At 41.7% G+C, this 25,800-nt stretch overlaps 1 protein-coding gene across 1 annotated transcript in view; it reads left to right on the forward strand.

The window, feature by feature from the left end:
- SULF1 (sulfatase 1) overlaps positions 1–25,800 on the forward strand; it is a 159,044-nt gene that overhangs the window by 26,603 nt on the left and 106,641 nt on the right. Inside the window, exon 3 of the mRNA XM_081111003.1 lies at positions 8,422–8,516. The gene's annotated coding sequence lies outside the window, so the exon portion shown is untranslated. The remainder of the gene's footprint in view (positions 1–8,421; positions 8,517–25,800) is intronic.

Consider the following 25,800-nt stretch of genomic DNA (forward strand, 5'->3'; position numbering starts at 1 on the left):
CAGTGGAAGCTTTGAATGCCAGGAGGAGGAGGTTCCTTGCTGTTGGGGGGCAGTGCCCAGAACAGGGCAGGATAATAATAATCTAAAGAAAACAGGAGGTCCACGGTTGGGGCGGGAAGGTAGCAGAGGTGACCCAAGGTCTGGGGTAAAGAACCCTTCTCCTGGGTTGTTGCTGCCACCAAGGAAAGAGCAGAGACGGCTGGAGGATTAAAATAGAGGGTTGGCCCTGGTACCGGGAACTCCCTACAAACCGTCATTAAGAAAACAGGAGACCAGGAATCCAGAGAAGCAGCAGAAGCACCTGGTCTGACTCTAAGAAACATCAGTGTTTACTAAGCACTTGGTGTCTGGAAAGCCTGCCTTTCCAAATACCACGTCTTCCTCATCTACTCCATCCTGCCACAGGCAGCTTCTGTGTGGGGTGCAGGGGCAGGGGCCGGACCCTGTGCCTGGAAACCAGCTCTATTCCCTCCTCCCCTCCCCCAGCAGCCCTCCCGCCTGTCCCCCCTGCTGCCTGCGGCCAGCTGCAGCTCTCTGTTTGTTTGCGGAGGTTTGCATACTCAGATTGAGTTGCCTTTTTTCCAGTCAGTTCAGCAGTGTCCCGAAATTCACCCCCAGTGTAACTTCTGCCTCGGCTCCTCCTCTTCTTGGAACTGCCTTTTGTTTGGCAGCCTTGGTTCTATGGGGGTGTGTGATGATAATAATCCTCGGGCTTATATAACTCCCTTCATCTTGCAAGCACTTGGCAGACAGTCCCGCGTGAAGTTTGGGGCCAGTGTCAGGCCTGGTGGCTATAGCGGCAGATAGGAAACCCCAGCCTGAGGCTCGGGGGCCAGGGGGCCAGGGGGCCAGGAGGGAGGGCAGCGAGGGTCAGAGGCCAGGCCTTCCTGGCTCCTGTTGCTGGGAGGTCAGGGGAGATAAGAACAATGACTCTGGCCTTCAGGAGGAAGGCGGTCCCGCTGCCACCTTCTCTCTGCTGCTCTGCAGGCTGCCAGCGCCCAGAGCGTGTCCTCTGGAGAAGATTTTGAAGGCAGCCCTTGTAAGTATGATGCTCTGCTTTTTCTTTAAAAACGAAGGAAGCAGACTTTCCTTGCTGTCTAGTGCATTTCATGTTATTTATTCACTGCAGTCCTTTCCCTCATCCATATTCTTAGGTCTTGGAAAGTGTGTTTTGGGCCAAAGTTCTCCACCCAATGGGGTCCCTCCTAAAAAATCATAGGAGGAGTATGAGGTTCCTGTGATAATGCACTTAACCAAATAGCCCAGGCGAGGTGCTGGAGTTGGCCCCTTTCTCCGAGTCCTGGGGGTGTCTGACTGTTGTACACACGTCTCAGCCTAGAGAGGAGCCTTCACTGTTCACCTGGCTGGTTAGAGGCAACGACAAACAGTGCAACAACTTTGATCTTCAGTTTCCCTGCTTTCGTGCTCACAATTTCAGACAAACATAACTGGTGGAAATGTCTTTTCACACTGTGAAATAGATGCCACTTTTCCTTGTAGGCTTGAAACTTGCACCGGCTTGTGTAAACTCTATAAAACGCTGTAACGCTAGTGGACTTGTGAATTGTTAAGTTTTTCACTGCGTAGCCGAAGGGTCTGGATACTAAAAGAACGTGGATTGGCAAAACCCATAGTTTTGAACTATGTCTCGGCAAAGAATGCTGAATTAACAGTAATTTTCTCAGGGATGATGCTCATTGCTTTGAGAAACTGTCTTTCAACAAAAGGGGGACTTAAAAACTCTTGAGTAATACTGAGAAAGGTACAATTTCTACACACTTAGAAAGTATGATTTGACCGAACCAGTTTGGCTCAGTGGATAGAGCATCGGCCTGCGGACTGAGGGGTCCCAGGTTCGATTCCGGTCAAGGGCATGTACCTTGGTTGCGGCCGCATCCCCAGTAGGGGGCGTGCAGGAGGCAGCTGATGGATCTTTCTCTGTCATCAACGTTTCTAACTCTCTATCCTTCTCCCTTCCTCTCTGTGAAAAAACAATAAAATATATTAAAAAAAAAAAAGAAAGTATGATTTGCTAATTGAACAAGCCAAGAAAGTAAAGTTCTGTTTTGGGTAGTTGTACAATTTTCCTTTATAAAACCACGATTATAACTTGGTGCACTATAAGATACAGAAAATTACTATCTTTATTTCAGGTAAGGAATATAATTTGATAATAATGTAGAAACGCAAGACTTCTCACTTTTAGTAACATAAGTGCTATGATTAATGCACTGAGCTTTTTCTCTTTAGATAAACAGATGTGCAAACTACATATAATGTGTATATATATGTGTGTGTGTGTGTGTGTGTATGTGTGTGTGTGTGTGTGTGTGTGTATAAATTATCCTGAACTCTTCCATTTGCTGAATTTGTCTGAGCTCAGTATTTTACCTAATAGTATAATATCCAAAATGGACCAATTGGGAAGATTTCCTGTCAAGTTTCAGAATGTAGTAGTTATTTTTTTCATTATTTACCCAATAAACATGGGAAACCTAATAATATTATGTCTGTGTTTAAGAGTCTGTTTATATGACATTTCCACTTAGAATTCTCTGGGGCTTCCAAGAAATTCTAAGGCATAATTAAAGTTGAAAGTGAGCCTGGGTTCTAGTTGTTTTTACCCCTAAATTTAAAAGTGATCTGTCAACACTAAATTCTATACTCTAGCTAATTTAATTACCAAGATCAGCCACATAATCTCAACGTTAGCCTTACAGGCATATTTGGTCATAGTAGAAAGAACACAAACTCTGATGGGATCCGATCTGAGGCTTGTTTTTGCCATCATCTGGTTATATGACCAGCATCAAGATTTTTAAGATTTTCAGCCTCAAGTTTCACATCTGTTAAATAAGATGAAGACTGTTGACCTCAACGAGAGGATTGTTGAAAGGAGTAAAAGAAAGTAATATGTACAAAAATCCAGCACAGTGTCTGAAAATAGCAGCACTTCAGTCAACTTTAGGGCTTTGTCACTAACTCTATTTTTTCATCTTCGATTCAATTCCTTCATTTATTGAGCATCTACTATGTACTACATGCTGTGCCGAGCACTGGTAATTTGAAGGTGAATAAGATTAATATCCTGCCCTGGAAGAGGAGACAGGGAATTTTCTTAACAGTGTAATACCTGCAAAAATAGAAGAGAATTTAAGATTAAGTGACAGAGATGAGGCCAGAGTGATGATCTCTCCTAGTGAAAGTCAGGAACTTCCACAAAGATGATGTTGCTTGTGTGCCTTTTAAAGGGTCAGCGGGGGGGGGGGGGGGGGGGCGGGGGGGTCAAAGGACATTCCAGAGGGGAGGAGTTTTGAGGAGCAGAAGGGGTGAGAAAGCGTGGGAACAGGACCTGGTTTCAATTGGTGCTCCAGTATTGAACCTAGTGGAGGCTGGAGATTTCATCAGGGACCCAATCGAGGGTGTTCTAGGTGCTTAATGCTAAGATGTTTGGACCAATTACTCTAGTAAAACTCAAACTCATGCATGGGCCAGCTCATGATTCACAAAAAGTTTGTTTTGTAGGTTTACATCTATATCCAAAGCTTAGGCTGAAATGTAAATCAACTATGTCACTAAGACATTATTTGGTTCAATAGACTATGTTGTTTATTTGATGGTTTGCTTATCGCAAACCCATCTCAGTGATGCAAGCATTATCACACAAGCTCCTTAACTCACCCAGGTTGGGCACTTTCAGGATCACTAATCAGTGGGAAGACAAGGGAGGACTTTGCATGGGCTGAGCAGGTGCAGAGTAGATATTATCCAAGTTTTAGGGGAGATTTTATGTAGATCATGTATGATCTAGTATGAAGTGTGGGTTTGGCAAATGTGTGAAGGTGACAATACTGTAAGGTAGGAGACCAGTTAAAAGAGGATGATAGGGTACAAGTGAGAAATGCTGAGATCCTCAGCAGGGTAGGTTGACAATAAGCCACAGATCCAGAGATATTTAGAAGGCAGAACATTCTCAACTTGGGAATGAAGGAAAAGGAAACATCTGTGATACTAGTTTGGGGTTGGGCAACTGGGCACTATAATGGAATACCATAAAATAAGAGGAATCACAAGTTTATAGAAGAAAATTGAGTTATTTGAGTTATTGTTGGGTTGAGGTGTCACAAGAGATTGCAACACCGAGTAAAAATCAAAAATAGGGTTTTTTTAAGTATAAAATTGAAAATGTCTTGGAAATTTTAAAGAGAAAAACTGGGCTCTCCCCATTATGCTCAATGTCCCCAATAAATGTCAATATCCAGACTCACTGGCCTCTGAGCTTTTATCTTGTATCCCTGCTGTTGACTAGATGATTTTCCCATTAACTTTTCAACAGGAAGGCCATGTCTGGGGCAGTCTTGACAATAACTATGTCTACTCTCAAAAAAAGTAATTGTTACTTCCACTGAGCCTTCAGAAATGAGCAGAGAGTAGGAAAAAAATCTGTGGGCCAGTAGAATATTTATTCATAAAGAACACATATTCGTAGAGAATGCATATTCATCAAGAAGCAGTCCTTTCCTTAGCCGGTCTTTCTCACTTCCCTTGAATTGGGGGACCCAGTCAGAGACTACAGTAAAGGAGGTAATTTCTAAGCCAAAGCATTGCTTAACCTACAACCATTTCGCCCTTCTTCAGTGTGAGTAGGAAGTTTTCCCCATATGCTTGAATGGTGCAAAATAGGGAGTGAAGGGTGGGTAACATTTGCAAATTTTTTATAAGATGACAAATAGAACTTTAACATTTAGAATGAATAGAAAACAATCTCATTAGCAGACAGGAAGCTGTGACTTTTTAAGTCTTTGAGGTCTGATTACTTGATAACCTTAGTTTTCTGATAACCTTACACCCATCTCCGCTCAGCACTTAATCTTCTATGGCAAAGCTTCTATCAGGTTTCCTGGATTCCAGAGTTCTTACCCCACCTAAACACTTCAAAGCAAATACCATTTATTACAAAAGGGACCTAACCCCAGACTTCATGGCTATTCTTGAAAAGTCATATATATATAATATTCCTTTCTTTTGGGTAAACTGTATCAACACATTTACAAACAGATTTAAGAACCTATGTCTACCTGGAACTATAGAGAGTTTCATCACTCATCAGAAAGGTAGTGTTTGGATAAAAAGGGAGCGGGGGAAAGATAGTATTTGGTTAAAATCTGAATTCTATCTGGTTTCTGATGGCTTACTTCAAAATTTCCCAAACTCCAGAAGTTATCTTTGGCTCTGAAAAAAGTTTCTATTGTTGGTAAAATGCTTCCTCCATGAAACAACAAAAATGAAGAGTCCCAAAAAGGAACTTTTACTAGCTCAGTTATACAAAATTATCACCAAATACATACTTTAGAAGAAGATGAGCTTGCATCATGGGCAAGGTTGTTTAAAGAAGGAGCAAGAGAGACTTGGGGAATTCCCATTCGCACAGCTGAGAGTAGGAAGAATGTACTGAGCTTCCATATATGGTGCTGGCCATTCCACATTTCAAGTCTTAACTTCTCAAGCCAGTGCTGCAACTCCACAAGCTTTTGGGGGTTGCTGACATGGTGATTCCCTCCAGGCTGGTGCTGCCTGAGCCACTGTGCTCCCAACACAGTGAAGAGTGGAGAGGGTGCAGCCGTGCTGTCCCCAGACACCTGAGTTCAGAATATTTTTGCATTTGGCTTTATTTCTGAGCTCTGTGGAAAGCTGGAAGCTCCCCAACTCTCTTTTGGGTTTGGCTTCCTGTCCACATGTTTTCTGGGCTCATGTCATTGTGCATGAAGTAATAGTCCCACATGCGTGCATCGTCACAATGGCAAGGTTCGTGTGGTTCAGGGCAAGTTTTCTAACGAGGACATTTTGGACCTTCCACCAACTCCTTAGGGAAGGCCGGTTGGAACCGGTTATTTATTACTTAAAGACAAGGGAGCAAGGACAGCGCGCACTTCTGCAGCAAGACTAACGCCATTTGTAGGAGACAAATAAAGGACGGCTGCCTAAGAAAAATAAACTTTTACTTTACACATCTGTCTAAATGTATATGTGTGTACAGCATAGAAAAATGCCTCCAGTTTACAGTTTAAAAATATCAGTTACTGGTTCAGCAGATCCCTCTGAATGGCGCTAGTGTTTTACACTGAGGACTGTTATTTTAGTGACTTTTTTTTTTTTTGCAGCAAAATCTGATGAGTTTACGAAGTTTGAGAGCCAGGAAATGCAGCTCAGTTTCTGAACAACTGAGAAAGCCAAGAGAGCGAAGTTCAGTCATCCACTTGCTTTATGGCATGGGCTCGTAAGTGCTAAGTGCAATAACACTAATACAGAGAGAGAAGCCAAACCAAACTTTTAAAGTGCAGCTCTTAAACCATCAAGCTTAACTTCCCGCCATAGTATCAGCAGGTGAAATTCTGGCACACACCCACACTTGGTTATGGATGATGATGTCAAATCAATGGGCATACGTGCCAAAGTTTTATAGAATTTTAGAACAGGAAAGGATCTGGAGGTCTTCCAATCTTATATTTTATTTTACCAACAGAGAAACTGAGACTCAAGAGCTCCCTCCCTCTCTTTCTATGAACACACACACATATTTCTGAGTCATGCACTGAGTCACTGCCTACAGAAAATATAGGTCTGGCTTAAGAAAAAGAAAGGGCAAGTGACCCAGAGCTAGGCCAGTGGTCCCCTGATACATTCAGGTTTGTGTGGCCCAGCTTCAGAGCTGGAGGCCTACAAGTTATCCTTGCTTCAAGAACCATTCAGGGTCCCAGATTAGCTTTTCTTGGCCAAAACTTGAGTAAACTCCAAAGCAAATTAAGGATCACTGTGTGACTAGGTCCTGACTTTCCAGCAATGCTCAGCTCATGGAAGTTACCGGGGCCACATTATAATGAGCGTATGCCATGTAGACAGAGCCTGGGATACAACCCTCGCACTGAGGACCCCTAAGACCTGCCCAGAGAGACAGGTCTTCACTCACCGTGGAGACAGTGGAGACTCCATAGCTAAGTGCTACATTGTGTGGCACAGATTTCAGCTTGTTTCTACTGGCCTCGGGTGCTCACAGTGTCACTTCCAATGTACATTCACTTCGGGAGGTGACGAGGTGCCACGCAGAACTGTAAATACCAACATTTCTATGTCGTCTTGGAACATACTTAAAAAGTGGACATCTGCGTGATGCTTATAATAATTTGTAATGTTCTCAGAGACATGGACATGGAGAATATAAACAAACTAGAACTCATCCACTCCCAAGAGTGAAGAAGCTCAGGGGAGTGATCAAAGGGCCGCCTGGGTTGGGCGTGCCAGATGACAGAGGGTGGCGTAAGCGGGTGGAGGAGTCAGCTTCTGTTGGGAATGGAAAGAGATGTGATAAGAGTGATGTGGGAGAGAAAGTCCTGCAGCAACAAGCCAGTGCCAGGGAGGCCCTGCTGCAACAATCCGCCCGTAAGAGGGAAGCTTCTGGAATAGAGGGAAGGACCTGGAACCGCCCACGTGTATCCTGAATCCCCAGGGCCAGTTCAGAACAAGAGGAGATTCCAGGTCTCTGTACTGAGGGAAACAATCTCCACCCATTACCTCATTACCTCTGAGATTCCCCTCGCTGTATACCGGGGGAGTGAAGAGGTAAAAAAATAAAAAATAAATGCTCTGAATAAAATGCTTTAATATTTACATGGGCAGGAGAAATATTTTTTAAATGTAAAGGAGATTTTGAGTTGTTAATATTTGTCATTTTCCTGTTCTTGTATCTTATATTTTTGTATGTATCTTACATTTCCTCTTCTATCTCATATATCATATCCACATTTATATACGATGTGTACATGTTAAAATGGGCTATTTGTGGCAGCAAGATTGCTTCATCAAATACTTAATGCATTAAAATAGGTGTTTCCTTTTATTCAAAATATCTAAGTTGGCTTTAGTCACATTTTTTCAACTGCCATAAATGCAGAATAGAAACAAATTTAACCACCTGCAAATGTTTACATTGCTCTTCATCAAATAATAGCTTGCAGCAACATTAGATTTTATTATCAGCACATTTTCCTTTAAAATAGATCTCATCACCTAAAATGAGACCTCACTCAACTTTTAAACCTGGAACACTTTGTAAACTTTTAAAAAGAAACCCTTTTTTAACTGTTTTTATGAAATCCAGTCAAAAGAATAATCTGAAATGAATCTAATGGCTAGTCTTTCCCTTGAAGAGAGAGTCCAATGGAAACTTCTACAAAAGGACTAAATTACCCACAATTCTTCAAGGTATCTGGCAAGTGATTATAAAAAGAATCAGGTTGGATGAAATTTGGAGAATATTATTCCTACCAATGTCCGCCCTTGAAGCTGTGAAAGGGCAACATCTGAAAGATAAGAGAAATCATCGATAAAATGCACTGACAGCACTTTTGCGTTTCTCCATTGTAGGTGCCAACGGCCACCAGCCATCATCTGAAGAAGGGGAATTTGGCAAGTGATATTCAGGTTTTCCAAGACTGAGTCATTACAGAAAACCTTCAAAGGTACTCATATCAAATATTTATCTCTTGAGTAATTGACCCAAGGCGCTGATTAAACCTGAGCACTCCACGTCCCTTGACAAGGGTAACGGTTCACAGATGGGCAATTTCTAAGACACTGAAGAGTCTTGCACCTTCCTGTGGTATCATCCTTCTTAGGTGAGAGCTAAAAAGGGCCTTTCATGTGGCAGAGCGATTTCATGAACTTAGTCTTCGGGAATGACAAAAGAACCATCTGAAAAATGGGTATCTAAAGAATCACATTACTTTATTAACATGTCATGAGCTGTTCAGGACGCTTAGGGGAATTCGAGGGACAGTGAATGGCAGACCAGCTACTCCCAATCATTGACATTCTCAAGAGTAAAAACTGCACAGTGGTCACCTGTCTTGTTCACAGCTTGCCTTCACGGTTTCTTGCCTTGGCCATGTCGATATTAGTGCCAAGACTGTTGTGGGGCCAGGGAGTGTTATAGAGACCCACCTCAGCAATACAAACCTGCTTGCAGAAACATTCTTAGGGATGTTGAGTCACAAGAGTCTTTTCTCAAATGTTAACTTTGAAAATAGTTCCCTTCCACCCCCCAACCAACACTAACCCAATGGGCACTGTTGAGTTTCTCTTGATTTCCAACTGCACCTCTTCAAAATCTTTGCCCTTGGCTTGATTTTATTCAAGCCTTGCATTGGCTCAGGTTGGCTTGAAAAAGTCCCCTAATTACTGAAAAGTTCATGAACCTCACACAACACAACAAAACAAAACCTTTAACAAGTCTGGCCTGAATTTCAGGTTTGTCTTTTAAGAATTTAGCCAACTTCTCTTTCTAATACTTAGGGAATTAAACATTGTGTCTTCAAACTACAAATGGCAAGTGATGACAGGAAATGGCTGGAAGTGTATGGGAGATGGCGGTTAGTTCCTTGACATAAAATCATGATCATTGGCGGTTTTTCCATAACTCACTGAGCTTTGTCTGCAGGTGGTCTGGGGGATCACCGGTAATGTATTGGACGCTGGTTATCCACAAGCCCAAAAAACAGGAAGAGGAGATAAGCTGAAGTTTAGGTCTCCTTACTTCAGAACTTTAAACAGGAGAGGAAACAATTCCAAAACAGAAACTAAAACAAGATACTTGCTTAGAAATAAGGTCAGTGGACAGAGCTGTGATTTCTTAAGAGTTCTTCATCTCCTAGTGTCAGTTTTCTAAACCTTTTCTTTGTGAACCTCTAGTCTAGCCCAACACACCGCTTTTTCTGTACGAAAGAAAGGAATTGCCCTTCAAAATCGTGCCATTCAAAATGAACTACACAAGAGTCTGGAACACCCTTCATAGTGGAGCTCCCCTATGTCTTCTCGGGAGGTCACCGAAGACCTGATTGCTCAATGTCGTCCGCCTTAGTTTCTCCTGTGTGCGGAGAGGCCACTTTTCTGGGATGCCCTATTGTTCATTACCTGGCCAGTCATCTTTCATTTCACACTTTTCTCCCTTCAGTGGGTAATTTCACCACTTTAAGCATTATGTGCTTTTCCTTCCTCAGCATGCCCTTATTTTGAGAAAACAGAAATGTGTTTACTCTAAAACTGGATCAAGTTGGAATCTCTTGTTCAAATTTAACACACTTGACACCTTTTTTCTTAAAAATCTGTGTGCCTCCTACGAGAACAGACTCCAGTCTGCGTTTTCTGGCTTTGGACTGGAAAATTCAAAGTCCGACCAGCTGCCAGCATCAGAGGTCTCTGCCCCTCCTCATCTCTCCTTTGGATAGGATAGGTAGCCGAGTCCCTTCCCACCATCACATCTGTATTCATAGACCTACAATCCTCCCAGTGGGTCAATTCTGTAGAAAGAAATCAGCCTTTCTCTGTGCACACCGACAGTCAGGCTTGTCAAATAACGTCCACTTTAATGGGCCTTCGGGTTTCAAAACGCTGCCCTGTGCATTTTTGATTGCCTGTCTGCTCGTGTCATCTGGGTATAAAGTTCTTTCATTTAACATTTTTCCAGCTTTCCAAACTGCTTACCTGCAGTTCATTGAACTTGGCCTCATCTCCAAAATACATAACGCAAAAAACAGAACCAGGAGATGTTACAAGCAAATCTCAGAAGCTGCCCAAGGGCCTCCTGACTGTTCGACTTCCAGAAGATACTGTCTTGTTCCAAGCAGAAATAGGTTGTGTTCACAGAGAATAAGGCACCAAAAGGACAATTAAATTTCACAGCTTGTGGGGAGATTTTGAGGGTTCTTGTCAAAAATGTTCACACCTGTGGAGCAGACTGCTATTTTTGTGGAGCCTCGTTAGTTGTTGGCTTGAGATACACCTACCAAAATCTGAATGGCCTCTATTGTACCTTCTGGACTCAAACGTGGCCCTGTCAGACAAGGTTAGGTGTACACAGATGTATAACCTAGAACAGCGACTATGTTGTTTGTAAGGAAATTAAGACGTTTCCTAGCCCTGTTGATGCCGATTTGGGATGGAAAATTTTATCCTAAGCCCGCCTTAGCTGTGCCTGCCTGGTACTTTTTCTTTTTTTATGTTACTTTAATTATTTAAGTTATACTCAATACATTCATTTCAATTTAAGTGATTTTTTAAAAATAGTTCTCACAGTCTAATAGTAAACTAAATGTCATCAAGGAATTGATTTCAAATGTGGACCCTAAAACCCACTAAAATTATATTCTTCTTGGTATCCAGTGAGCGTTCAAATCTTGGTCCAGAATATTAGGAGCTGAATTGGGGTGCGCTAAGAAGCAGTGTCTTAACTTTGTGATCACTTCTCATTAACATTTCTCATTAAAGAGGGCAATTTATTACCCAGAGTCCTAATGTTAGTTAAGATAATGTATTTTCTGTAAAAACAATACAGTATCCACCTAATACGTAATTTTTTAAGAGTTCAGAAAACCACACACACTTTACTCAAGCCCATAATTCTTTCCTATATGATTATATGTTATGTGGAATCATAGAAAATTGCTGCTATCAGACTATTTTTGACCTACAAAAGCAGCAGTTTCATATGGCACCACCAAATGAAAACAATTTTATTCTGTTTGTGTTCATTTACCTTTATATCAAACCTGTCATTTATGCATTGTCTGCATAATTCATGGTTGAAATTCGTGTGTCATGTTCACGAAAGATATGGGGCATAATAGTTGCTTTGGCTTTTTTCCTGTAAAAGAACAGAAAACTCCACACTTAGTACCTTCCTTCACACAGCCATTTTCATTGATTGCTTCTTAATGCCAGTCTTTAAACGGGCGAAAACCAGTGTCTTCTCCTGCATCGTCCTTTCTTCCCTCTGCACCTAAATACTTTCACATGTGAGTTTGCCTACAAACTTAAGTGACGAAGCCAGCATTGGTGTGCACAGGCATCCAACTCTGTGCTCATGTACAGACACAGTTCAATGGGTCTGTTTAGACAATACATCCGCCAAGCCAGCCAGTTTGTGCTTGAAGAAAATGCCAAACTCCAATGAGATGAGCAGCATTGTCCTCACCAGGCTGCACGCCTTTAGTGGGATCCTCTCCAGTCTCCTCTGACTGAGGCCTGTCCCAGCAGATGGCCCTCTCAGTATGCTCGGGCTGCTGGTAGAATAGCGCTTTGTCTAATAGGACGAGGGAGCAAACTCCAGGGATGTGGACCGACCAGAGGAAAGCCCGTTGCTCTTGCCATAAGGACACATTCAGGCAGGAAGGGAAGAAGAAAATAGTCATTCCCCTGGGGATGGAGGCTAGGGAGTGGGAGGGAGGGAGCCAGCAGTTTAATTCTGCTGAGGGGGGTGGCGAGGGGGATAGTCACAAGTGGAGATCAAGAAAAAAGAATGGGATGATGTCATTCTTTATACTGGGACAGTCACTGAAATGAAATCAGGTCACACACAATGGTCTTATTCTGTGCCCTAAACCATAAGTGTTACAAGAGATTACTTCATGGTAATGCTCTTTAGGACGGGTCTATGGACCCTGCTCACATGAAAGGGCCTCAAGGCACCTTTAAGAGCCCTATGAAGGGCAGCCTCATTCCATCCAGGGCTGAGCAGGCCCACACTAGGTCCGCAACATTTGTTTAAGGTCACTAAGCCACAGTGGAGGATAAATAAAATGTCTGGATTCCTATAACACAGTGAATTTCATGAAGCGGAACTCAACTTCACAACATGGTCTCAGGTCAGATATTTTAAACTGGTGCTTTTTTTTTTTTTTTTTTTTTTTGCAGGATCATTTTGAATGACAATCTGAAGTTAAGGCAGAATATATTTCTCAATACAAAGTTGGCACTTCCTGAGGAAAAAAATACTGCCTTGTACCTTGTTAGGGCACTTTTAGGGCTGATTAATTCTGCTGACAGAGGAAGCATTTGATCTGTGTTGATCAGAGCTCTTAGAGCCACTGGAAGCAGATATATTGAATTTTAGGTTCCTTCTCTCAATGGTGTCCCAACTTAACCTCATTCATCTACTTAGGTTTCACACGAGGGCATCATCATTACAAATGAAGATTTTCTAAGATGTTATCCCTGGACTAGTTAGGTCACAGGGTCAAATCCTGTTATTAAGATTCGGTTGTTTTTGCATTAATAGTGCTTAAAACAAGTAAGTCATTGATGGAGGCTTTTTTTAAAGGATATTTTGGCTGTGTGAGCCTTTATAATAGTAGAACTGGAACAGTGTAGGCTTTTTACATTGGCATCTGCAGTGTAGAGAATTTGCAAAACTTAATGTGCAATTTTGGGAAACCACTGGTTTTCAGGTGCATTCAGGGACCTGGCCTGGCCCTTGTCTCTCTTGTAGACGATACAAAAATGTAAAAATAAAAGTAGAATATAGTGGGAATTCATATTTGTTCTACGATTGCCTCTCAAATTATTAGGGGATTTTGCATGGTAACCTAGGGTGAAGAGGAAGGAAGGGGTAGATTGTGGTCATCAAAATGGAAAGAGACATATCTTGCAGCAGCCTTTTGGGGGGAAGATTCTAACATGAACTTCAGTGATTTCTGCCTCCCTTTTAAATTAAAGGTAATTAGGCTATAGGGCATTTGAAGTAGAAAATCTATTTAAAAATAAAAAAGGTAACCAAAATATTTTCAAACAAATGGTCAACCCCATCAAAAGTTCCCAGGATTTTAAGACAGTGTTTAATTTTCTGTTTATTTTCTAGTAGGCTTTAAAGAAATCTAAGTCCATTGTCCACAGCCAGTGGAGAGTAGCTTCTAAAATGCAGGTGTTACTTTAAGCAAATCCATTATATACAAAGCCAGTAAGTCAGGCATGACTTCCTACAATGGGATTCACCAGAAAATTAATTTTAAAATTATTCACTTTTAACATTTTACTCTTCTCCAAAAAAGATGTGATATATTTTCTGCATAAAAATGTACTTATTTATTACATTAAGTAGGTCTGCCCAGCAGATTCAATCCATCCTACTTAATCCTAGGAGTGGGTCGAACCCAACATGGTGGTGCTCAGCAAGGCCCCGTGGCCCTGGGAGAAGGGCTGAAGGGCTTTAGGGTTTGGGGCATCGCTCCTGGTGATCACCATGCCATAATGAAACCAGTCCAAAGAACAATGCACTGCGCATTGGTTCCAATTTTAGACATTTTATTTACTATGTAACTTTGCACAAAATTAAGATGTATTTGTTCCACTGCCCTCACCGGGCTGCAGTAAATGTCAGGTAAAGAAAGTAAGAGCCCATTTGGAGGAAGCAGATGTGTGGAGCCACTCAAACACGACCTATCACTCTTGTTGTAATATTACGAGCCTAAGGTATTCACGGGAATCATTAGTTCCCATCACACTGTGCTATTCCCAGCACCTCATTTCTCCCTCATTATTTTTTTAGTTTTATGTCTCTGCCAGTAAACTAATCCCAATGTGTATTTTTGGTGGTTGGCAAAAATTCAAAAATGTTTTGCAAAGAAGGGAGGCTATGGAATCACTTAGATGATAGCTATTTGTTCAGTGCATTTTAAAGAAAAGCTTCAGAGTGAAGTTTCTTTACTGGCTGCAGCATTAAACATAGAAGTGAAAAAAATTAGCATGTATTGTGCCATACACTTGTAGATGTTGGAATTCAGCTAAGGATCTACTCCAAATAATCTTTATGACTAGAAAAGAGATGTGTAAGGTTAACTCACCACAGACGGGTGCTGTCGCTTTTAGTGTCTTGTTGATTGTCTCCTTTTGCCCTAACGTGGATTCAGACATTGTCATCAGCTGTGCGTTCCCCAGGCAGGGGCCAGAGACAGAAGTTGACATCACGCTGCTCACTGTCACAAGACAGCCTTTCTCGTAGGGAAGTCTTCAATTTTCTGGCTGCTTTTTCCACCCTCAAGCATTGATCTATAGAGGAATTTCTTTCAAATGTCAGCTACAGGCTCAGCTTAGCAGTTTGTAAGTGCTGAAATGTCCCTTCCGGGTGAGAGGAGAGGAATGTAATTTACATTTCTCTCTTGGAAGTTCTTCTTCATTTAAAGGACTTTCTCTCTGGTTTGGAAATACTAAGACAGAGTTTATATGGTGCGCCTTGTGTATATATGTATGAATAACTATTCCAGCGACACCACTTCCTCAATGTGACAGACAGTAACTCTATCAAAACACTGATTTTTTTTCCTCTGTGACTCATATAAGTTCACGCATTTTCCTGGCTATCATGAGGCTGAACCATCGATCTTTTTGGGTGTCTGAGAACATACTCCATGAAGTAAAAAGAGCCTTCCTTTCCTAAAGGGAGCCTTTGGGAGTTCAAGTGCTATTACCAGCAAAGGCGATTTTGCTTCTTAAAATGGAAAACTCTTTTTTTCTTTCTACTTTATAATGACACGTGACAGAAGTGTAGCATAGTGGTTAGAAGCAGAGATTTGGGAGCCAGACTGCCTGCTGTGCCATTTAACTGTGTAATTTAATTTATCTGTGCCTCAGTTTCCTTATCAGAAAAATGGGGGTTAGTAATAATACTGACTTCATTTACCTGCTTAGGGAATAGATGACTTCATATGTCCAAAGGGCTCTGAACGTTGCCTAGCACGTAGTAAAATGTTTTATGCGTGCTAACTATTATTATTCGTGGGTATTTTTAAAAATCCAGAAATGTACAAAGTAGATAAGTTTTCAAAATGTTATTCTGCCTACAACTCATGCACTAAAATACACACACACACACAAGTCAGTGTACCAGGCACTGTAGAGAAAACAGTCACAGGCCACAGTATCTACCCTGTGGAAACTGGGCTGGTCGGGAGTAGGACATAAATGCTTCCCACAATAGCAGTAGCAATTTTAAACTGTAGTGTACCCACGCACTTAAAATGTACATTTGCACACTTGTAACCATTTTTGAGAGAGTCAATGACAGGATGAATGGGAAAGTACTTTTGGAGTATATTGTTAGCATATATATGGGAAACTTTTTAAAAACCAGCTCTTAATTTTCTAATTCCTGATTTCCCTTTAGGTTTGTTTAGCCTTAGGTTCAGTTTTTCCCACCATCCAACCATGGTGTGACTAACATTAACAAATAAAAACTAATAATCACTAAATCCAGTACAAAGATTCTCCTTACAGAGGCTCTGATGATTCGTTGGGCCCAGATTCCGATCCCCAAACAGGCTGGACATGTGTTCATTCTCTAGTCTTGACTCTCCTTATGGCCGCTACGCGGAGCTGGATGCTGTAATCCAGAGAAGTGTGAATTGTGGTTTGCCTCATGAAAACGTGTCGTACATACATTTGGTGACTTCTTAAAGCTATCACTGTCTAAATGAGGATGTCATTTCAAAGCTCCAGGTCGACAACTATAAAGTACCCTACTTTTCTACTTGTGCTGTTATTAGGTTCCTTGTTGAAAGGAGAGAAAAACATATCCTTGGAAAGTGATGGGTAGAAGTCTCACAAAGAGAGGTTTCCTGCGCATTTTGTAGTTTTTCCACACAGTGGAGAGCACTCATTCTGCCTGTATTTTATACTTCTTAAAAAGACATTTCATATATAAAATCCAAAATCCTAATTGACACAATCTTATAAACTTGGGCTTTGCTTTCTCCCACTTCTCTCTCTTTATTTCGAAGCAGGTAGGTGTAGCAAGAGCTAGCAAGCCCCTGCTACAGGGAAGACAGTAGAGAAAGTGCTTTGTGAGTGAGTATTGTACATCCCATCATCTCCCCTCAGCATCCCCCAAGTGAACATTAAAGGTGGTCGCTAGCATGGCACTGCATGAGCAGCAGGGCAGAAGTGGCCCATTGTGCAAAGAATCAGGTGTCAACCTGTATCAGGCCATCTCAGTAGGAGGGAAGAATATGGTGCTGTGAAAAGACAAGGGAGATACTCCGCCCTTTTACTATCTTGTGGAACTGGGCAAGTTGCAGAGCCTTTTGAGTCTCAGGTTGCCTTTGGGTAAATGTGGGTAACGGCATTTAGCTCCTAGGGTTGTTGTGAGGGGCCCAAAGAGAAGGTATGTGCAAACACCAAGCCCAGGGTCACGTGGATAGCATGTAGCCGAGAAGCACGTTTCTCTCCTCATCTTGTCTTAGCACGTAGCCTTCCTCCTCCTTCCTCACTCACGACTTAACCCTGCATAACTTCCAGCCTGTCCCTGCTGGGATCCCCGTGCCCTTACTCCTCCCCCCCCCACCCCCCCACCCCCACCCCAGACTGCTCATGCTTCCTCAAGCACATGCTTCATGGATGGAGCTCTGTAATTTACATAGGAACAGAACACTCTTTCCTTCACATGTTAGCAAAGCTAAAATGCCATGCATAACCTTTGTAAAGCATGCCTTGATTCCCTCACAGCCAGAATTTTTCCTTTTGAACTCCTGTGCACTTTAAATTTTAATTATGGTTCATATTTATTTAAATCTTATCTCTACCACCCGGGCATTTACATGTCCATTTCTGTCTGCTTTTAGCACAGTGCTTTGCAAGTTCAGTGCACAATAAAAGCCTGTTTTGAATTTAAAAAGACAAAGTTGCAACTTCTGATTTAAAAATATTGAGCTTTGTCAAAAGGAGGCATCCATGCTTTGGTTCAGGTCAAATTGTAAAAATCACTTTTACATTTTTCCCCCTCTATTTGCTTAAGCATCTGAATACTTCCAGGGCTCCTGTGCAAATAAGCCCGGAATTAGATACTGAGTAGGAGCCTGTGGCCTGGCATCTGTCTCTTAGAGTCTTAGTGAAAGATACTGGGTACACACGGAGCTGTTATGAAAGGCAAGAACCTCGTGGAATAATGAATGGATAATCCCCCAAATCTCCTTGCCATACATTAATGTCTCTTAAAAGTAGCTTGTTACAAAGGCTCATTCTGAAAGACCAGAATCCTTTGGACATGGAACACTACAGAGACAACTACAATCCTAATGGTACCACCATTCATGGCTGAGAAACACCAAGAGAGAGGCAGTAGAAACGCCACATTGGTGGTCAGTGTCTGAAATGGGGTGATTTTATGTGCACAAAGCACTCCAGGGCGAGTTGACCCTCCCTTTGAGGCTTGCCCTTTCTGATAGCTCCAATGAACACTGCATATGTGTTCAACAAGTTCTGTCCACTCTGGCTGGTCAGAACTTGAATATCTCCCAACCACATGTAATGCGAGTTGTTCATCTTACAGCCCCCTGGTAATTGTGGAATTTCACCCCACACATCTGTAGCTTCGTGTTTAGCTGAGGACTCAAGGGGATCCTATATAGATTTCTGGAGCTTTTTCCTGTGTTGCTCTCTCCTCTTATACTCTACCCCCACAAATTCTACCTCGCATCCCCAAATTGTATTCCATCTTCAACCTTACCTGGGTTCCACATTCTGTGTCGTAGTCCAGAAAAATGTCTCTTGTGGAACACATTTCACTCGTGTCTCCTTTCTCAGGGGTCACAGCCTATTGTCCCATGTCTGAGATAGTTGCTTCATATACTTTGTTTTCTGGCTGTTCATAGCAAGAGGATTAGTGCAATACCAGTTACTCCATCTTGACTGAGAATGGAGTCCCACATGCTCATTCAAACTTTGTTTCTTGTTCGTTTCCCCCCACTAGTCAGTAAGACCTTTCAAGGCATTGACAGGATCTCATTCAACTCTTTTTCTAATGCCTGACATAGAGTTTAGCACATAGCAGACATAATCAATGTTGTTGAATGAAAGAATGAATGACTATTGTTTAATTGGTCCACACTATGTGGGGTGTCTATATTTAGTTGAGATATTGATGTAACTATCTAAGAATGTGTTTTTTTAAGCAACAGAGAAAGATCTGTTAAACAATTGAGTTCATAGGAGCTAGAGATCTATGGTGAGCCTACTTAACATTCCTTTCAGCTGCAAAATGCCAGTATTCAGAAGCAGAGATCACAGGTTTTCAGGTACCCATAGGACAGTGCTGACAAGTTATTCTAGAATTAATAGTGTTGCCTGATTTTAATATTCAGTCCACGAAGTTGACAAATGCAGTTATATCCCTTCAGAGTATATCCCTCTACGCATATACCAAGATTATAAACTTTTAGGTTATAGTTTTACTTACCTTAGTCTTTTGAAAGGACTGTGATGGCTTTTCATTATGCTAGAGGCGCATTGAGTTGGTCTTTCTAAATCTACCTAGTTTTTCTTCCTCTGTTTGAAAAGGAGATTTACAAATTAAAATTATGATCAAACTGCTTTATAATACACAAACTGAGTGGGAAAGAAGTCCTGCCTTTACACGGTAGAGATTTCTGTCTGACATCTTAATGCAACACCTGTACAGGAAGTTGTACATAAGAAATATCTGTATGTGGAAGTCTCTTAAAAATTGATGATGCTTTGCCGAAACCGATTTGGCTCAGTGGATAGAGCGTCGGCCTGCGGGCTGAAGGGTCCCAGGTTCGATTCCGGTCAAGGGCATGTACCTGGGTTGTGGGCACATCCCCAGTAGGAGATGTGCAGGAGGCAGCTGATCGATGTTTCTCTCTCATCGATGTTTCTGACTCTCTACCTCTCTCCCTTCCTCTCTGTAAAAAATCAATAAATTATATAAAAGAAAAAAGAATTGATGATGCTTAAAATCTTTGAATATGGGTACATTTCTTATAATTAGAATACTTTTACCTAATTATTTAAAGAGTACCAACATTTTGAAGTATTATAGCCTCCCCTCCACCCCATACATACACACACACATGCACACAAATCACTCTTACTGTACTGATAAGTTATTCCTACTCTATAAGTCAGTTCAGTATTACACAGTATTTTATTATCAAAAATGGTCTTTTAATACTTAATCTCATTTGATCCACAGGATTCTTAAAATTCCCTTCTGTTTCTTTTTGAGTGTATTTCTGGTTTCTTTCAATGAAAGGCAGCAGTTTTTTTGGCTAAGGAACTCAACTGTAAATGAGATAGCAAATCGGTTGGTTCATTCTTCTAGTTACCTTCGGCAAGCCCCCTTTTCATCTTTGTTCTTTGATTACACAACCAACCAGGTGGAAATAATAATTTGATCTCCACATGAGAGTGAAAGACCCCTGAAATTCTAATATAGGATAACAAAAAACTGGTTCATTATCGAGGGAACGCTTTCAAAATGATTGTACTTATTTAAAGCCTGAGCGAGGTGACGTTTAAAGCACAGTGATTTAAGTTTGTGGTCCCAGAGCTGTTCAGAACGAAAGGTTTTATTTCACCTTGTTTTTCTCCAGCATTTACCCCCTTGGTTTACATTCCCCGGTTAGGAATTTAAAATGAACCTTTGCCAAAGCCTCAGGTTCCACCTGGTTTGGGGTTGAAACCACATGAAGCCACTGAATTTTGCATAGTTTCCATTTGAAATGATATATCAGCTTAGGTTCTTTTTCAGTGTGAGCCAGGTTTGCAGGAAACTTGGCCAAGCTTTAGATGAACCTGCTCTGAATTTTGATTTTTTATATCAGACCCTAAAATGAGGCCACTCACCTAGTCCTAGTTCGGTCTTTCTAAAAGCTCTTATTATAATGTCCCCAGAGTGTGTATAATCATCACTAGAGGCTGAGGCGTGGCAACACCTTGTTTCAGCATAATGTGGGGGAGAATTTCTCAGCTACTTGGAACCCATTCTAATTGGGAAACCAGACAGACTCAATAATAGAGACTCTAGTGTCGGGCATAACATTTAGGGGAAAGAATTTCTTTTGAAGTCTCAACAAAAGGGTTTTCAAGTACATAGCTCAGAGAGACCAGGTTAATTCACTTTTTTTCTTTGTCCCTTCCTTTACTTATGCATTCATTAATTCAACAAATAGTCACTGAGCACCTTACCGTGTGACATGCCAAGCCCTTTTCCAAGGTATTCACAATACATCAGTGAGCAAAATATGTAGAAATCCCAACTTCTGTGGGTCTTACTTTCTTTTTCTTTTTCTTTTTTAAATATTTTATTGATTTTCTACAGAGAAGAAGGGAGAGGGATAGAGAGCCAAAAACATCAATGAGAGAGATCGATCAGCTGCCTCCTGCACACCCCCCACTGGGGATGTGCCCGCAACCAAGGTACATGCCCTTGACCGGAATCGAACCTGGGACCCTTCAGTCCGCAGGCCGACGCTCTATCCACTGAGCCAAACCGGTTCGGCGGGTCTTACTTTCTAATAGCAGAAGACAGAAAATAAAACTACGCAAAATATATAGGTAAAATGTATGTAGTATATTAGAACGTATTAAGTATTCATTTATAGTAAAGTGGGAGGGAAAGTGGAGTAAAATTAGAGAGCAGGGTAGATTGCAGCATTGAACATAATTCACAAGGAAAGCCTCATTCAAAGGCTAAGATTTGAACAAAGACTTGAAAGAAGCGAGGAAGTAGCAACCAGATATCTTGAGGAAGAACATTCCAGACAGAGAGAACAGCTAGAGCAAAGCCGCAGCATGGAATTATTCCTACATATTAGAGGCACCATAGTGAGACCATTAGGACAGACAGAAATGGAGTGAACAAACAGAAGCATGGTAGAACATGAGGTTAAACAAGAACAGTAGGCCAGCACATGACCTGTAGGCCAAGAGAAGGATTTTGACTATTTCTCTAGATGAAAACATAGCCATTGAGGGGTTTAGTATAAAGAAACCCTGCATTTTGACTTGTATTTTAAAAGGCTCTCTTTATCTGTCATGTTGAGAGTAGACTATAGATGGGCAAAGGTAAAAAGAGAAGATTTATTACAAGACTGAGAGAAGAGTGGTTCATGTTTAGTGATAGCAGTGGAAGTAGCAAAAAAGTAGTCAGATGCTAGCTATTTTTGAAGATAGAGGCAATAGCATTGACTAAATGATTAAATGTGGTAGGTGGGGTGGAGGAAAGAAAAGGAAAGAGTCAAGGATATGTCAAGTCTTTGAACCAAGTAACAGAAAGGATAGAGTCACCATCGACTGAGATCGGAAAGGCTACAGTTGGAAGAGTTCTGGGGAAGAACTTGAGCAGGAGTTCCGTTTTGGAAGTCAAGTGTGAGATATCTAGACCTCCAAGTGGAGATATCATTGAGTAGGTTGTTGGATTGATGAGCCTGGATTTGAGACTAGAGGTTTGCATTTGGAAGTCATTAATTAGCATGGTATCAACAAAGATGGCCATATAGACAGAGAAAAGAAGTAAAGACTAGCCTCTGGGGTACTCCAACATTAAGAAGTCATAGAGAAGAGGAGGGATCATTAGCAGACAACACTGAGAAGGAGCCCAGTTAAATTTAAATGGGGAACACATAGGGGTGGGGGAGCTCCTGGTTTCCCGGAAGTTGAATGAAGATAGGGTTTCAAGCGGGAGAGAATGACCAACTATGTCCAGTCTGATGAGGATTGAGAACTAACTGTTGGATCTGTCTCTTCGGTAGTCAGTGCTGACATGTATGAGAGCAAGTTCAGTAGAGCAGAGGGAGAAAGAGCCTGATAGTAGCGGTTGGAATAGAGAATGGGAGAGGAGAAAGTAAGACAGAGATATGATGGCTCTTCCAAGGAGTTTGCTGCATGGGGAGCAAAGAATTGGGGCAGCAGCTGGTGAGAGAGAAGCTAGGTCAAGAATGGTTTTGAAAGGTGGGAGAAATAACAGTATGTGTATATGCTGATATAATTTTAGAGGAAAATTATGATGTGAGCAAAGGAGGGAGCATTACTGGAGTATAGTATTTGAATGGGTGAGAAGAAATAGAACCAAGTACACAGGTGGAAGAATTAGCTTCAGACAGAGGGAATATAAGTAATTCACATACTTAAAAAATTAGAAGGCAGAATATAGGGGAGCAGATGCTGGCAGATGAGCAGTCTGAGGGATTGAGGGGAAGCCTATGGAAATTCTCCTCCAATTGCTTTTATTTCCTCAGAAAAGTATGAACTGGAGTTATACCTTGCCCAGGGTGAAGGTCAAGGAGGAGTGCTATGGGCATAAGAAGGGAGGAGGTGGTGTGAAATGGACATAAGACAGGGAGAATGGAGGAGTAACAGGACTAGGGATAGCAAGTGTCGTTGCCTGGCGGCACATAGGGCCTCCTTGAGGTGAATAGCACCGAATATGACATAAGACCATTCTGGGCGATGTGTTTGTCCCCAGGCATGTTCAGTTGCACAAGTGCAGCTGTGGAGTAGGCAGGGAGTTAGATTTAACTAGGATTGAGGTGTGCCAAGCAAGGATGGCAAAGTGATGGCGGAGGAAGGGAGTTGAGAGTATTCACAAAGGACTGATCATAATGACTAACTGTGGGATTTAATCTGATAAGGAGGGGAGTGAGGACATTAAGGGAATAAGGGCCAGTAAAGGAGTGGTAGGATCAAAGGCCTGAATCGCCCTGATGTGTCAAAGAAGTGTTGGGGTTGGCACATGGAAAGACCAAGAATAACATCAGAAGGCAGGATGCCAGCAATTGAGATGATGGGAAGGGTGGCAGCTACCAGTACTGCTAAGAGCTAGGGTTTGACTAGATTAGCCTAGAGATTAGAGAAAAGGTAATTCAGGGTCCAGAAAGGATGAGGCTATAATGCTGGTGAGCTCACATCCATGAACTTTGAAATCTCCAAAAATTCACAGGTTTAATACAGTATTGGAGAGAGGCAGGAGCTAAAGTCACTTAATAAATGAGGAGGAATATCCTAGGGTCAGTCAATAACTATGGAAGTGGTAGGCTATGTAATCTGATGACACGAGCTAATTTTTTTATAAGGCAAGAAATAAGAAAACACAAATTTGCCGAACCGGTTTGGCTCAGTGGATAGAGCATCGGCCTGTGGACTCAAGGGTCCCAGGTTCGATTCCGGTCAAGGGCATGTACCTTGGTTGCGGGCACATCCCCAGTGGGGGGCGTGCAGGAGGCAGCTGGTCGATCTCTCTCATCGATGTTTCTAACTCTCTATCCCTCTCCCTTCTTCTCTGTAAGAAAACAATAAAATATATTTTTTTTAAAAAAGAAAACACAAATTTAAGGAGGAAACTAGAGAGAGGGAGGGAGGGGCAAAGAGGGGAAGGATGGAAGGGAGGAAGGAAGGAAGGCAGGCTGGCTTTAAGAAAGATTTTAGCATAACACTGATTTAATGGATTACCCAAAATTGCATTCCATTTTCTAGAATCATATTACTTAAAGATAATTATACACAAACCTGGATAAATCATTACATTTTGTGTAAAGGAACATTTTGCCAAAATGAGATTCTTTTCCTTCCCCACCAGAGACTATCAAGATGCTGCTTCTTGTGTTCTAGTGAAATAAATAAGAAAATCCTTAGAAAAGTGACAAACAATGGTGTAGAAGAAGGAATCCATTGAAGTACAGATGGTCCAGGCTTGCTTTATGGCAATAATAAACCAAATATCTTCCCTGGGAAAAAGATCTGAAATCTCCGAAGGCCGATGAAGAGTGCTTCAGATGTGTAGTGGTGGCTTTATTACCCCTTTTATGGCTTTGCGTCTTGTCCCTACTTTGTCAGAAGATCATTCCAATGTGAATTTATTTTGATGACGATCCCTGTACAGACTTTGGGCCTGCAAAAAAGTAATTCATAGTATTCATCCTGATGATGGCTCAGAGAAGATGATCACATTTTTATATTTTCATAGTTAAGCCACATTTCATTCTTGATGCCATAAGAATATTTGGGGGGGGGGGAGGGAATTCCTGGAAGTCAGGAATGACACCGTGGCCAGATTCTGTCCCAATGTGACCCCTCAGAGACTCAGAAAGTGCTCAGTGGCACTAAGTCACTTGCCTATTAATCCCATCGTCAGTTCAATTTTGTAGTGGAAATGAATCCTATTTTCTTTGGACTGAAAACGAGAAAGATAGCCAAGTAGAATTCCCCGGGAGTAATTTTCCTTTTCACACAAGTTATCTCTTGGCCTGTGGTGAGTGACGGCAAGGATGACACCAGGTATGTATGTTATGTGGCATTGTGTTGGCTTCAACTCCTGGAATGACATCCACAGTGTCCTGACCTCAACAGCCCTGCTCAGCTCCTGTAGACTCATTCCTATGGCTTCTTTTATGGAGGCAATCCATCTTCTATTTGGTCTTCCTCTATTCCCACTGTCTTCTGTTTTTTCCAGCATTATTGTCTTTTCCAAACACCTCTTCCTGCTCATGATTTGTCCAAAGTAGGACAGCTTCGGTTTTGCCTCCAGTGATGTTTCAGGCTTAATATGCTCTAGGATCCACTTGTTTGTCTTTGGTGATTCAGAGCATCCATAGAGCTCTCCTCCAACACCATATTTCAAATGAATCATTTTTTTCCTATCAGCCATCTTCACTGTCCAACTTTCACATCCATACATAGGAATTGATAGTACGAGGGTATAGCTTTGGTCTGTAATGACACTCTTTGCTCTTGGAGATCTCCCCAAATTCTTCTATTGCTGCCTTTTGAGTCTTAGTCTTGTCTTGATTTCTTGCTGTAGTCTCCATCTCCATTGATGACTGAACCAAGGTGAGCAAAATCTTTAACAATTTCAATGACTCATTTTGAAAATCAGTCAACTAGGGGAGACCTTCTTCCTTGCACTTTTCTAAGCAATTGGTGGGGAGAAAAAACAATATTCAGATGGGAAAAGAACATTCAGTAGGGGATTTTTAGTCAATTAGGATCTTGCTAGTACTTTATTATAAACAGCAATAACATTATAAATTGCAGTGCGCTTCCCAGGAGCCAATACTGTGTAGAGTGGATTTGCGGGCTTCGCCTAAAATGGCCATTGTCAATCATTCATTCACTTAACAGATATCAATGCATGCCTTACACATTCAGGATATTGTTCTGAGGCCAGTGACATTACTGAGGCTATAA

This window comes from Myotis nattereri (assembly GCF_964212035.1).
Source record: "Myotis nattereri genome assembly, chromosome: 17".
NCBI lineage: Eukaryota > Metazoa > Chordata > Mammalia > Chiroptera > Vespertilionidae > Myotis > Myotis nattereri.